The 13,717-nt window shown below is 45.1% G+C and overlaps 1 long non-coding RNA gene and 1 pseudogene across 1 annotated transcript in view; both read left to right on the top strand.

Moving 5' to 3' along the window:
- The window catches only part of LOC112469937, a 99,227-nt gene that overhangs the window by 75,613 nt on the left and 9,897 nt on the right, over window positions 1–13,717 (top strand). Inside the window, exon 5 of the long non-coding RNA XR_003042771.1 lies at window positions 13,526–13,638. This is a non-coding gene — a long non-coding RNA (uncharacterized LOC112469937). The remainder of the gene's footprint in view (window positions 1–13,525; window positions 13,639–13,717) is intronic.
- LOC112469949 lies at window positions 7,688–7,806 on the top strand (annotated as a pseudogene).

Consider the following 13,717-nt stretch of genomic DNA (forward strand, 5'->3'; position numbering starts at 1 on the left):
GGGCATGGGTGGGGTATGGATGGGGCATGCGTGGGTATGGATGGGGCATGGGTGGAGCAGGGTGGGGCATGGATGGGGCATGGGTGGGGCATGAATGCGGTATTGGTGGGGCATGGGTGGGCATGGATAGGGTAGCGGGAGGAGCTGAGCAGGAGGAATATCGGGGGAAGTCCTCCTCTATGAGTCCTCCACAGTATGAGCTCAGTATTTTATTTGCAGTATTACAGTGTCCCAAAACTTTAGACCCAAATTCTTATGTAATTACGAAAAACAATTTACAAGTCCCCGATGAATAATTTAGGATTAGCTGACACTTTGGGTTTACCAGTGCTGCTATAAACAGTGCGATAACATAGAAGCCAAGATTTGTGAATGAACGTTCTGAATAGTATCAGCTCTGTTATAAATACTCAAATAAATGTTTTTACAGCAGCAGTGCAAAGGACAGCCATGGACCTTTGCTCCATAGCTCCTAATTCATGACGAGATGATAATCACTTTAAGGAGGGGACAAGGCAAAAGGCTTAGACAACTTGCTCTATTTTACGGTTATTCTCCATTATCTAGTTCTCTTCTTGTCTGTGCAAATAGGGGGTCGAAGAATACTTGCAAGAAAGACAGGAGCATGTGTAGAAGGCTTCCGAACGTGCTGGAGAGCCTTCCTAATAGTACGTTCCTTGACCTGGCCTCAAATCTCTCCCTTTGAGCCACCCCGTCCTCCCCGGAGGAACTTGATCAACACAGTCTGCGTTAACATTTGAATTTTTATCGTAAACACAGTGGGGAGCCACTGAACAGCTAAGAAGAAGGGACACGCTATTTGCATGCAGAAGCGATAAAGAAAGGGACAGTAGCTGGGACCTGAGAGGGTGGCGGGTGATATTTTTTAAGGATTAGCTTGGCCGTGTCTCCCAGCGTAACGTTCCGTGCTGTCCGCTTGTCTGTTTCCTCTTGTGTCCCCGGGCCTGGCCGGGCAGTGGCATCGCTTTGATTAAGGCAGTGTGGTGGGAGGGACACTGTGCGAGTCATGGGTAAAACTTCAGCCGGCAACTCGCACTCCCTGCCGCTGGGAAGACTTGCTCTCGGAACTCAGCTGCCGCCTTGTGAGTGCCCAGGCCCCACTGACAGCCCAGCTGGGCTCCCAGCCCCCAGGCGTGTGACAGTGCCGGCTTGGACCAGCCCGGGCAGGCCGATGACCTTAGCCAAGCCACTGCACCTGCGACTGCACCAAGGACACTGAGCAAAGCCGTCCTGCCCAGCCCAGCCCAGCCCAGCCCAGCCCAGCCGCCAAGGACCCTGAGCGAAGCCGTCCTGCCCAGCCCAGCCCAGCCCAGTCCTGCCCAGCCCAGCCCAGCCCTGCCGAGCCCAGCTCAGCCCAGCCCAGCCCAGCCAGCATCCCTGAGAGGTGATCCTTGCATCAGCTTCCATGGGCTGCTGTCACTAACGGCCCTGGTGGCCTAAACTCTGGGTGGAGGAGTCGGAAACCGGGTGAAGCGCCAGTTCCCTCTGCGGCTGTGAGGGGGTCCGCCCGGCCCCTGCCCCGCAGCTCGTTTCCCGCCGTGCGGCCTGCGTGGAGGGACGGGAGAGTCCCCTCCTCCCGCCTTTCCATGTATCCCCGTGTCCACGACCCGTGAAGGGTCAGTCTCCTAAAATGTCCGGCACGTTCTCCCTCTGACTGAAGGTTCAGGCACAAGTCAGTGAATGGAGTTGGCAGAGCAGCTTGGCAAACAGTCCCAGGAGCGGTGACCCGGATCGGCGGCTCCCAAAGCATGGGCTGTGACGAGCCGTGCTGGTGGCCGCGGGGACTGCTGCAGAGCAGGCCTGAGGCCCGCCACCGCTCCTGCACGGGACCCCTGGGACCCGATGTGCCCCCGCTGACACCGACCCACAGGCCTCGGTCACTGTACCTCGGGACGGCGCTGCGGGCCTTACACTTCCGGCTTCTTCCCACCCTATGTGAAATCATTTGCAATGGGTGCAGCTTCTACCCCGGAACTAAGTTCTCAGCACGAAGTTTTCGAGATTGTTTGTTTCAGGACACTTCTACACTCTGAAATATTACTAAGAGCCCCCGAGGAGATTGCCGATGTAGGTTCTGTTTATCAATCAATATTTACCATATTAGAAATTAAAATTGAGAAATTTTAAAACATATGCTCATTCATTCATTGTAAAACGATAATAAGCCCATTGTATGTTCATTTAGGTAACACGCATGTATGAAATGTAATTTTATTTTCCAAAACAAAAAACATTGAGAGGGGGCATCGCTTTACAGTTTTGTAAATGTCTTTACTATCTGGCGTAATGGAAGACAGCTGGATTCTCATATCTGCATTCAGTCTACTGCTGCATGGTGTTTTGGGTTGAATTATATGAAGAAAATGAGGCCCCACACAGATACAGAGTTGGAAGGGAGTCTCTAGGATCCCTGGGGTCTTCTGACCACATGCTGAGGGGGGCTGTGCTGCCACAGGGAGCATCTGAATAAACTTGGGACAGTGGTGGGAACGAAAAGGTTTTCTCAGGCACCTCTGTGTTGATGTGAAGTGACTGCTCACCATTCAGCCCCTTCCATGACACTACCGCCAGGAGTTGGAAAATTCTATACTAGTCAATTCTTCCTCATTTCCAGCATGGCAAAAAACTATAACTTAAACATCTTTAATAAAATGAAGAGCTAAATCTATAACTTAAAGTACAATTGTTGATGGTTAATGGAGAAGCTGTAATCAGTTTTAAAAATATGAATAAATGTATATGTATTTTTCAATTTGTAAATTGGTAGTTAAGACATTCAGACACAAACACTGTAATTCCCAGTTTAAATATTTACTTTTAAAATATGTGAACTGAATCATAGAGATAATAAAATTATAGAACTAAACAGGGTCTTAAAGATCAAATAGGGCAACTTCTTTATCGGGTAAAGAAACCACCTCAGCAAAGTTCAAATACTTGACTAATTTAACCTACAAATTAGTCGTAACTTGGCTTACTAAAAACGGTCGTCTTAATGAAAATCATTCCATTGCTTAAGAGCCGAGGTAGACAGAGCCCATGGGGAGAATCGACAGCGAGAAACTTTTACAAGTGGTGCCAAAATCTTACACGCAACATATCGTTTTCGTAAGATCCCAACTAGTATGTCCTCGCCAGTTTAGGCTGCGTAACAAAGCACCTCAGACTGGGTGGCTTGGACAGTTCTGGAAGCTGGGGGTCCGAGGTCACGGCGCCATCACAGTGGAGTTCTTGTGCGGTCCCTCTCCTGGGTCTCGGATGGTGGTCTTCTACCTGTGTCCTCAATGGCGGAAAGAGTAGGTGGCTGTCTGGGGTCCCCTTTTTAAAGGCGCTGACCCCGTTCACAAGGCTCCGCCCCCCTGACCGAAGCACCTCCCAAAGGCCCCGCCGCCTAATGCCCTCATGTCCAGGGTAAGGGTTTCGACATATGAATTTGGGGGGAGAGGCGCTAATGTTTAGTCATGTTAGCAATATAGCTATATTTATCCCATTTCGCAGGTTAGAATAGTAGATTTAAATTAAGCGATTTCCTCGCGGTCACAGAGCCCGAGTGGCAGGAAGCCGCGTCCCTCCGATTTCCAAACCCTCGTTCTGGACACGCGGCACTGCCTTGCCACAAAGCGTCCACTTACTTTTATCTGCTTAAAGTCGTATAACTCACTTATCTCAGTTTTCGCTTCTGTAAAGTGAGACAGTAGATCCATCTCTTAAAAAAATTAATGATTTATAAAATCCTAAAACGAGCTCGTCTCCATTTTTATGGACTGCGTTTGTCAGTTTATAGATGAGACGATGTGTGTGATTTCTGCCACAGCAACGAAAAAGAACGCGGATTTACTTCCGGGTGCACTTCCATTCTGAAATCGTTGGTTTCAGTCAGAGCTGCAAAGGCTCTGTGGACTACATCAAACCTCGCCGCGTTTTGAAAACAACCCGGAAATATCACATAAAAAATCGAGATTTCCAGCTTTATGGGGAAATTGAAGGATCAGGCATGACTCGTTCCACATGCAAAATGGAAAGGATCACCCATCGGTGAGCAGCAAGGACTCTCTTTAGTCCACTGCAGTTCCTGCCGCTTCCTTATAGACACGTGACTTTCAGTTCCCGCTGTAAGGGAAAGGACCTTTACACAGTTTTCAGGAATGTGAACAATATTCTCCTACAGGCTGCACTTGGATTTATATCACGAAATTCCAACAGGTCCATATATTCATGGGCCAGCTGCTGTGAAATTAGAAAGAACCGCCCCCCTTGGTATCTGTCGCCGAGCGGCCCACGGGAACAGCACTGGAGAACACTCGCAGGTGGCCCCGTGTTTCTGCTGGAGCATCAGTTCTCGGCCTTTGAGAATCTCTGGGAAACGGCCGAGGAATTTGCATTTTTAACAGTTTTCCAGTGATCTTTATGTATATTCAATTTTGAACACTACTGTCTGAGTAAACCAACTAATTAGGTTTGATCATTAAAGTAAAACCAGAAAAAAAAATTATTAATTTGCAAATTGTTTTCCCTGCAGTGGTCCTCCCACAGAACATATAACTTTGAAGAAAATTCAGAAGAGAAAGAAATGATTCCTGGCTGGAAAGGTCGGGGAAGGGCGGCCTCTGATAAATAATGCATAGATGCAGCGTGTGGAGAGTGGAGGGTGTTCAGGGGGCAGAAACCACATGAGCGAACGCACAGAGGCAGGCACCTTGGGGGCACGCGGAGGCAAGGGCGAGCAGTTCCTTGTGGCTGTCACAGAGTTCCTCGGAGGCAGTGGTGGGCGTAGGCTTGCGAGGAGCTGGAGCGTCATCGTGGGCAGACGTGACTGTGGGAGGTGAGGGCCGATGCGACCAGAGCCGTGTCCTGGGAGTGTGTCTGGCTGGGGTAGAAGTGTAGAACACGAGAGGCCGGGCGCCTCACTGACGCTTCGGCTGCGGGGAGAATGCTGGGACTGGAAAGCGGGAGAAAGGTTTTCTGGGATACCTTAGGGGTAAGTCAGAGCCTGGACTTGCCCCCGCCTGGTTGCCAAGGGCAGTCAGAGATGGGCCTGAAGGCCAGGAGAGTCACAAAATATGCCTTTGGAATACTGGTTATTTTTAAGAAAAGAAAGATTCTGGAAGGACCTTTGACCTTCCTCCTAACCCCCTGAAAGGATCAGGTTGAGGGCCTGCTCCAGGAAGGGTGCCTCATCACAGGTAACTGTAGTGTAATATGAACTAGGCGTGATAGACAGGGAGGAGCCCAGCAAGGCCCTTCAATCAAAGTCCTCTGTGTCTCATTGTTGGAGGTCGGGCAGACATTTGTTTACCAAACATTTGCTTTTCCGCCTCCACAGGAATTGTCTTCCTCCCCTGTGAAGTCACCGCCCACCCTCATTTTTCTTAGCTCAAAATGTCATGCAAGCCTCCACTGCCCAATCTGTCAGGGCCTCATATTCTTATGGGACCCCTGCACGTACTCGGTTAGTTTCTCCTATTGATCTGCCTTATCATTTTAAGTACTGGACCAGCCAGAAGAACTAAGAGGAGAAAAGGGAACTTTTCTCCACCCTTACCCCCACCCCAAGGTCTGGATAAGTGGTTCTCCACCTCCACTGACTATTTGAACCATGCCGGGGGTGGCGGGGGCGGGGGAGAGCTTTACAAAGGCTGTTAGCTAGATCTCACCTCCACAGATTCCCGAATAGTTGATCTGGGGTGAGGTCCATTCTAGGGTGAGGCCTGTGCATTTTTTGATAAGATTTCTCCACCCCCGCTCCCAGGCCATTCCAGAGTACACCTGAGTTGAGACCAACCTACCGAGAGCCTAGATGACCAGAACTGTCCAGTCGTGAACAGGAATAGAGAACATAGGCGATGTTAGTTTGGGAGGAAATAGGACCCAGTGGGTCCTGGTGTTGGTGGCACTTCCAGGTGAAGGGCCCAGTAAATATCAGAAGCTAAGTCTAGGCCTTGTTGAGGAGGTTAAATTAGAAACGCAGTTTTCAGAATTTTCGGTGTAGAGGTGATCATTGGAAATGGCTGTTCTGAGTGTTGTGTGAAAGTAGGTTGGGAATTTGGCAAGCAGTCAGTCAAAAATTATTCCAGGGGAAGAGAGAGAGATGAATATGGGCCAGTGCTAGAGCCTCAGGGATGCCAACAGGTAGAGACTCAAGGAATGGGCCATTTTAACTGAACTCCCTCCCTCCCTTCCATCCTCCCTTCGTTTAGTGCCCTCTCCTTTTGAGGATATGTATTTGTATGTTAGGAGAAGTATAAAGTGGTGAGTTTTACACTTAAATAATTAAATTCCCAACCTGGACCACTTTCGCTTCTCGTCTGGGTTTGCTTTCCCTTTATATTACATCATCCCTTCGAAAAAGTCCTGTTTGCTATAGGTGCGGGGTTCACCGTGGAGATCGCCAGGTACCCTGGCCAGGAAGGGCTACGACTCAAGTGGAACTAATTAGCCTCTCAGAAGGAGAGTAAGAGGAAGTCCGGCAAGTTCTTGGGCTTGACCATGGAGATAAGAATTCACTTCTGTGTGAGAAAACATAGGCCTGCAAGTTCTAACCCTCACAGAACCCGGTCCAGTTCCCCTGATTACTGGGTTGGAGGGCGTGGCCAGGCAGGCATCATGGTCTGTCATCATTATCTTTGCAAAGTGATTTCTTTGTGGCTTTTATCAGTTTTCTGGTAGTGGAGTTTCTGAGGGGCATGTGTGATCCTTGACCAAGGAGAAGGACATCTCCTTGTCGCCTGTCCACCCACCAGGGGGGTGAAGAGCACCTTTTGGCACTTTGGGGTCGTAAGAGCCAACTCCGCCTCTGTAGAGATTGTGAGTGGAGCCAGTCACAGCCGAAAAAGACAAGAGTGTCAGTTTTGTCCAGGGCTGACGTGGATGCAGCCACGAAAAGCACCACGTAGGACGAGTGTCTGATCCATCTGTCGTCCAAAGGGACATTTGTGCTCTTTCTCTGGGACCCAGATAAAAAGGCTCCGATTTCAGTAGTGGCTCATACTGACAGACTTTTATTCCATACGGATTCAATGTTATAAGATTTAAAACACTGTTGTCTTGTTTAAAGCATCCCCACTCCCACCCTAGCCTTGAGAAAAATCGAAGTGTGAGAAGCACTAAGTGATTAGCCTAAGGTCACACAACCGGCTTCAGTGAAATCCAGATTGGACAACAAATGTCCTGGATCCAAGCTCAGGACCCTTTTCGTAAGGAACAGTGAACTGCCACACGCTGCTGGCCCACCTCTGTCATCTTGTAACAGGCGGGACCTCTGACCAGTCTCTGAGCAGCTTCTCTTTTCTACCCAGTCTGAGTCTGTTCTGAATGGGATAGAGAACCGATTCAAGATGCCCTTGACTTACTGAATTAATAGGATAACTACCTGGTCTACGTTACAAATATTTCCCGTTGTCTTCACTTAATAAATATCCTTCATTGTGACTGGAAACCTATAAAAGTCCCCAGGCCCATAACCGGCCCAGCTGTAGTGAGAGAGCACTTACCTGTTCTGCCCGCCGTGGGCCAGGCTTCTGCTCTGCAGCGGGGACACGACCGAGGGCAAGGGGAGCGGGTATCCCTGCTTCACGAATCCTTCGTTCTAGTGTGAGTGACAATCAACAGTAAGTGAATAAGCAGAATAAATACAGACTGGGATGAGCTCATTTTAAAAAGTGCTCTGGTCTACAGCCACGCCACCCTGAACGTGCCCGATCCCGTCTGATCTCGGAAGCTAAGCAGGGTCGGGCCTGGTTAGTACTTAGATGGGAGACCACCTAGGAAGACCAGATGCTATAGGCGTAAAAAAAATAAATAAATAAGGGATTGTAAGCTGACAAGGTCCTTGCAATCTGTGAGGTCAGCCAAGGGTTGCCTCTCCTAAAAATAACTAACTAAATAAACAGATAGATAGATAGATAGATAAATAAGTAAAATAATAATAAAATAAAAAGTGCTCTGACAGAGAAAGAGACGGGGCTCATTAGCCAGGGTGGGTTGGGTGCCATTTCTTTAGAAAAGAGGTAATGAGGAAGTAATTCAGGGTAAGACCAGAGGGTCAAGCAGAGACAGGCGTTTAGACAGGTCACTTGTGGCAGCCAGCTGGGGCCACCACACCACAGACCCTGTGGCTTCAGCGAGATATTTCTCACAGTGTGGAGTCTAGGAAGGCCGTTAGGTTTCACATGACAACTCACCTCCTGGCTTTCAGAAGGCTGTATTCTTGCCGAGTCCTCATGTGGCAGGGACAGAGTGAGCTCTCCGGCGTCTCTTCTTGTAAGGACACTAATCCTATAGGACCAGGGCTCTACCCCATGACCTCACTTAACCTCATTACCTACCTCCCAAAGGCCCATCTCCAGATTCAGCCTCATTGGAGGTTTGGGCTTCAACACATGACTTTGGAAGGGACATATTCAGTCCCCAGGAGCATGTAGCTTTCTGTGCCTCAGGGCGTCCCCAAACTCTGATTCCCATGAAGCCCAGGTGAAGAGAATTTCAGTAGAAGACAAAGTCAGAGTTGGCTCAGTGTCCTTTGTTTATGCTGATTGGTTTCCTCTGAGTTTATACTAACCAATATGGATGCTGAGTACTTTGCTTCTTTTTTTTTTTTAAGGTTTGCTTTAGTCCAACTAAGCAATTTAATATTGAAACAAGGAAGAGACTGTTGCCTGCGCACTCAGGTTTTTATCTACGGAGGGAAAATATGGTGATATTATTCGTTCATTATATTATTTGTCACTTTTTCAGAAAGGGACCGGGGCCTACTACGAAAGGAAATGGAGAATCCTTTGGCTGAAATTCAAAATTCTCTTACTGCAGAAAAAGCCTAGGCGGCTTGGAATTTGTTTTGTGTGGTTGTTCGTTATCACTACGCTTGTCTTCATTTTTTTATTTCACCTTCCTAAGACTCTACCTCATCCTTTAATAGAATGAATACAGGAAATGTCTTAGGATGCATAGTGTCAGTTTGCAGTCAGGCATGCAGACATTAAAAGCAATTGCTGGCTGGTGGTATCAATTTATTTTCGAGTAGGTCCCCCAGGTAGGCATGATACAATTTAAATCTCATAAGAAAAAAAAATATATAATAAAAAATCTCAGTAGAATATATAACAGATCTGCTATGATCTTACCTTCCTCAGTTCTAATAATCATTGGAAAGTCCTATCGAGAGGTAGACCTTAAAATAGTTTTCTTCAATCCTATAAAATTTAAATAGAGAAAACTGGCCAAAAGTTTCTAAAAACACAGCTAACCCAAACCATTCCTTCTTTCCTCTTTCTAGTCACACCCCGTCTTACCCTGCTAAGCTAATATCCACCTTTCTGATTCAAGGGTAATCACCCAGTGTCTTAATAAGTATTGCCGCACTCAGAGGGTCACCTTCTCCAGGCAGCCCCTCACTTTCTGTCATGGGCTACATTGTGTCACCCCAAAGTTCATGTCAAAGTCCTAAACTCTAGTACTTCAGAGTGTGACTGTATTTGAAGGTAGGGTTTTTAAAAAGGAATCGAGTTAAAATGAGGTCATATGGTTGGGTCTTAATCCAATAACACTGGTGTCCTTATAAGATTAGGACACAGAAACACACAGAGGAAAGACCTTGGGGGGACACATCAAGAAGGCAGCCATCCACAAGTCCAGGAGGACGACCTCAGGCAAAACAAACCCAGCAGAGACCTTGGTCTAAGACTTCTGGCCCCAGAATTGTGAGAAAATAAATTTCTGTTCTTTTAAGCCACCTCACGTTGGATACTTTGTTCCGGCAGCCTGAGTAGACTAACACACCTTTTATTAGAGGCTCGAGATCATGTACTTATTCTCGCTCAAAGGAAGTGGGGGACCGACAGGCTTTAAGAGCTGCAGTAGGGGGAAATATTATACGCCACCCCTCTCTGCTGAAAGCTGACGTCACAGATGTGAGACCAGCTCGGCATGCGCCTTTCTAGCTCTGGGAGTAGGGCCTGCTCAGCCATCTGTCCTCTCTTGCCCGGTCCCCTTTAGGTCATTGGAAAACATTTTTGAAATCCGGAAATGGCAACTTCTGTAGCTGTTAGTTTCTTTCGTGGAACTAATTCTCTAATATATTCTCAGCTTGATTTTTAGCCACCCCCCCCAACCCGTCCTTATTTTATCTTTTTTGATTATATAAATACTTTATGACCGCTAGAAAATTTTTGGAAATTCAGAACAACTATTATTTTGTTATATTCTAGCCTTTTAAGCAGTACATTTTTCTAACACTCCAATCAATTAAAAAATCAGAATCAGAAATAATCAGAAACAATATTTTAACTTCTCAATATGTTTTTATATTTATTTTTTTATTTTTCTTCATGTAATATGGTATTGGGCCATCTTACTTAAACTTTTATAAACATTCTATTACATAAAGGTACACGTTTTATTTAAACTTTCCTAGTTTATTTAAAGTAAATCTTGTTTCAATATTAAATAAATGTATCAAAGACCACGTCTGTTTAAAATGTATCTGGACTCTACCTGAACATAACTTTGCACAGTTGGTCTACTTCACACTCCCAAAGGTCATCACACCCATACTCCACCTGAATACACACGTGGAACCTTTTCTAGTGTGGTGGTTTCTCATTGGGCTTGTTGTTGATTTTGATGCTGATCTTGACCGGGGAGGAGAGCGTGAGCAGTGGCTCTGTCTGTCTCCATGTCTCTGTCCTCAGTGCTGTCTGTCTTATCTCTCTCTCTCATCTCTTTTTCTTCCTACCACATTTGTTGCCTCAGTCTTGGCTGATTCTCTCCCTTCTCTGTCCTAGTTGGGGCATATTTCTTGCTGAGGTTCTGATGCCAATAGGAAAAGACACACTGACCATGACAGGATGAGGCCCAAGAGAGGACAAGCTTAGGGTATAGTCGGGGGAAGGCAAGAGAGACAGAATATCTGGGTGCTTTTAGGACAAATAATGGCCAAAGGTTAGTGCCACCTGAGGTACAGCAAATTACAGCACTCACCTCATGCCGGGGTTTTAGAGGGTTCAAGGCAGCTGCAAGAAGAAAAGGTGAGACAGCAAATAGGAAACTAAAATAGAATAATGTGACAGTTCAGATAAAGCACTTGAAAAAATGTCCAGCACATAGTTGTTGCTCAATGTCAAGATATCACCATCATCGTCGTCATCATCACCAGCACCACCACCACCACCACCATCATCATCATCATCATCATCATCATCTTTGTTATTCTGTTTCCCTTTGGGGAATCCCTTCTTTCTGTACAGTCTTTCACAGTTGCTACTATTCATAGGTTTTATTAGCCCGGGCTTCCAGTGATACTCATTTGAATAAAGGCGATGACTTTCTAAGTGGAAAATATAGCACAAAAACATTATTTCCATTTCATATTCAAATTTTCGCATTGCTACAACCGGACCATTCCCTGTGCGAGAACGGCCTGAGAAACGATGGGGTCCGTGTAGTCGCCATACAGCGTTGCTATACCTTTCCATTTCTGAGCTCATTATATTTATTTAGAATAAAAACCTAAGATCGTTTCTTCTTCCTAAGTCTAACCTCTCTGTGATGAAGTCTTTCACAATTTTACATAACCTAGAGCAGGTATTCCAAACACAGGTTCATCCCGTGGCCAGATGGCTAAAATAAATGATCACGTTAAGGCCAGTATAAACAGTGCACACCTGTCTGAAGGGGGCGGCAGCTGGTCATCTACAGCAGCCACATCTGTCTGATTTTCAACAGAAGCAATTCTGTATTTTTTTTCTGAAGTCTCCCATTTTTAAAATCTTGGAAACTAATTTGCAAATGTCTAAACATTGCAAGAGGCGAACAAAACACTTCTGTAAACCACTGGTTTGCAACCTGTGACTCGAGGTGCACTTATTTCACATTCACAGAATCTTTTACCCCTTTTGGTCTTCGCTGAATTTCTAATGACAGAGCCCAGGCTGAGCTGCCATGAAGATGTCTTTACCGTGGGTAAAGTCCCCCGCCCTCCTCCCCCAAAAAGTGAAGTTGCCTCCTCTTCCAGTCTCTTCCTACCACCTGAGAAATGAAACTATGCCAAGAAATTTTGGTAGGGAATTGTACAAATCCTCCTTAGGAAGGAATTATACATGAAGTGTTCAAGCAAAAGAGTAACTCCATTTATAAAAGTAATTTCTCATCTATCCCAAAAGAATTTGCTAGCAAGGGATACAACAGAAGAAATAAGGCAGAATGTTTCTGATTTTTGTATTTGAGGGGAGAAATGGAGTTAGCTTTCTTATGAAAACAAGTTAAAAAAAAGATGTGACATATATCAAAACACTCATTTTAAGAATTGCTATTTTCTACCCTTTGTTAAAGGAGTGAACATATATCCAAAAGTAGCAAGAGGATTGTTTTAGTATTGTACTTTAAATTTTAAAATCTCTAGTTTTATTTATTAAGGTAATATATTTAGTGGCTGAATTCCAGCGTGCAATTTTTGTACACGGATATACAATTCATTCTTATGTTGACTTGCAATTATTGATAGTCTCGTGGTTTATTTGTCGAAGAAAAACACATCTGGTTTTATTGTCTTCTTAGTATTAAGAGGATGACCAAAAAAAAAAAAAAAAAAGAAACCAAAAAACAAAAACACCCTTACAGTGGGAATTGATAACAGAACCTTTGGAACAAGAAAAGTATTACTTTTTTTATATCCCCAGTGAGAGCTAAGAGCTTCTAACACTGTTGGGTTGCCTATTGGTTAAAACAAAGGACAGCTGCTCCCTTCGGAAAAGTAGCTGGCAGTAAGGAATTAGCTGTAATAAAACATACGTGCGGTCTTGTGTTCTTTTGTTAGATTTTAATCTTTATTTAAAAGGTTGGACATCTATCCCAATCTTTTATTGATAATACTAATACTATATTATGGGTAATAATTATGGTAGTTCAACTATTATAATGCTACTTTTAATGAGTAAGCTCGTGTGTGTTGAATGTAAAGGATATTTTGATTTTTTAAAACTTTATCCAGAGTTTTCTTTCTTGATGGCCATGTTTCTCATAAATTTCTCATAAAAAAATTTACATCTATAAATTCCGTACATAGATGACATAGTATATTTTCTTCCCAATCTGTTAAAATGCATTTCAAGGCTGGACTTCAAAATTCTTTTACTGATGAAATATGTATTTGGTAAAGTAATAAAAATGAGCACAATGCTTTGCATCTAAACATGCAAATGTTTGAGCACAATACTTGCATATATTCAAGAAATTTTTTAAATGTTATTTGAATGAAAATGAAATGTTTATTTGTCCCATTTCCCTGTAATAGTGCAAAGAAATTTCAATTACTATTGTCAGAAATTTAAATTTAGCGTTAAATTTTTCGCTTTTATAATCTACATTTTACCGGTAAATCTTATACAATTTGGTAGCAGAGCAGTTGGTCATTGTTCCAGTGCATATCACCTTGTTCCGGGTGAGGGGGATAACATAATTTGAATGGCCACGTAGTAAAAACTAAAACATTACATTTACTGTCCACGTTTAGGAAAAGTCCTAACCAGTGTGCACGGAGGAATAACGACGAGAGTCGACACATGAATAGTTGTTGCTTTAGAGCTTGCGCATCAACACCCATTTTGGAGACCTGGATTCGAGCAGGTACGGGGCAGCGGGCGCGCGGCCTGGGGGGGAAGCAGGAAAGCCGAGGGCAGAGCGCCGCGGGAGCGCGTCGGGCGCA

The sequence above is a fragment of the Pteropus alecto genome, unplaced genomic scaffold (assembly GCF_000325575.1).
Source record: "Pteropus alecto unplaced genomic scaffold, ASM32557v1 scaffold48, whole genome shotgun sequence".
Classification (NCBI taxonomy): Eukaryota; Metazoa; Chordata; class Mammalia; order Chiroptera; family Pteropodidae; genus Pteropus; species Pteropus alecto.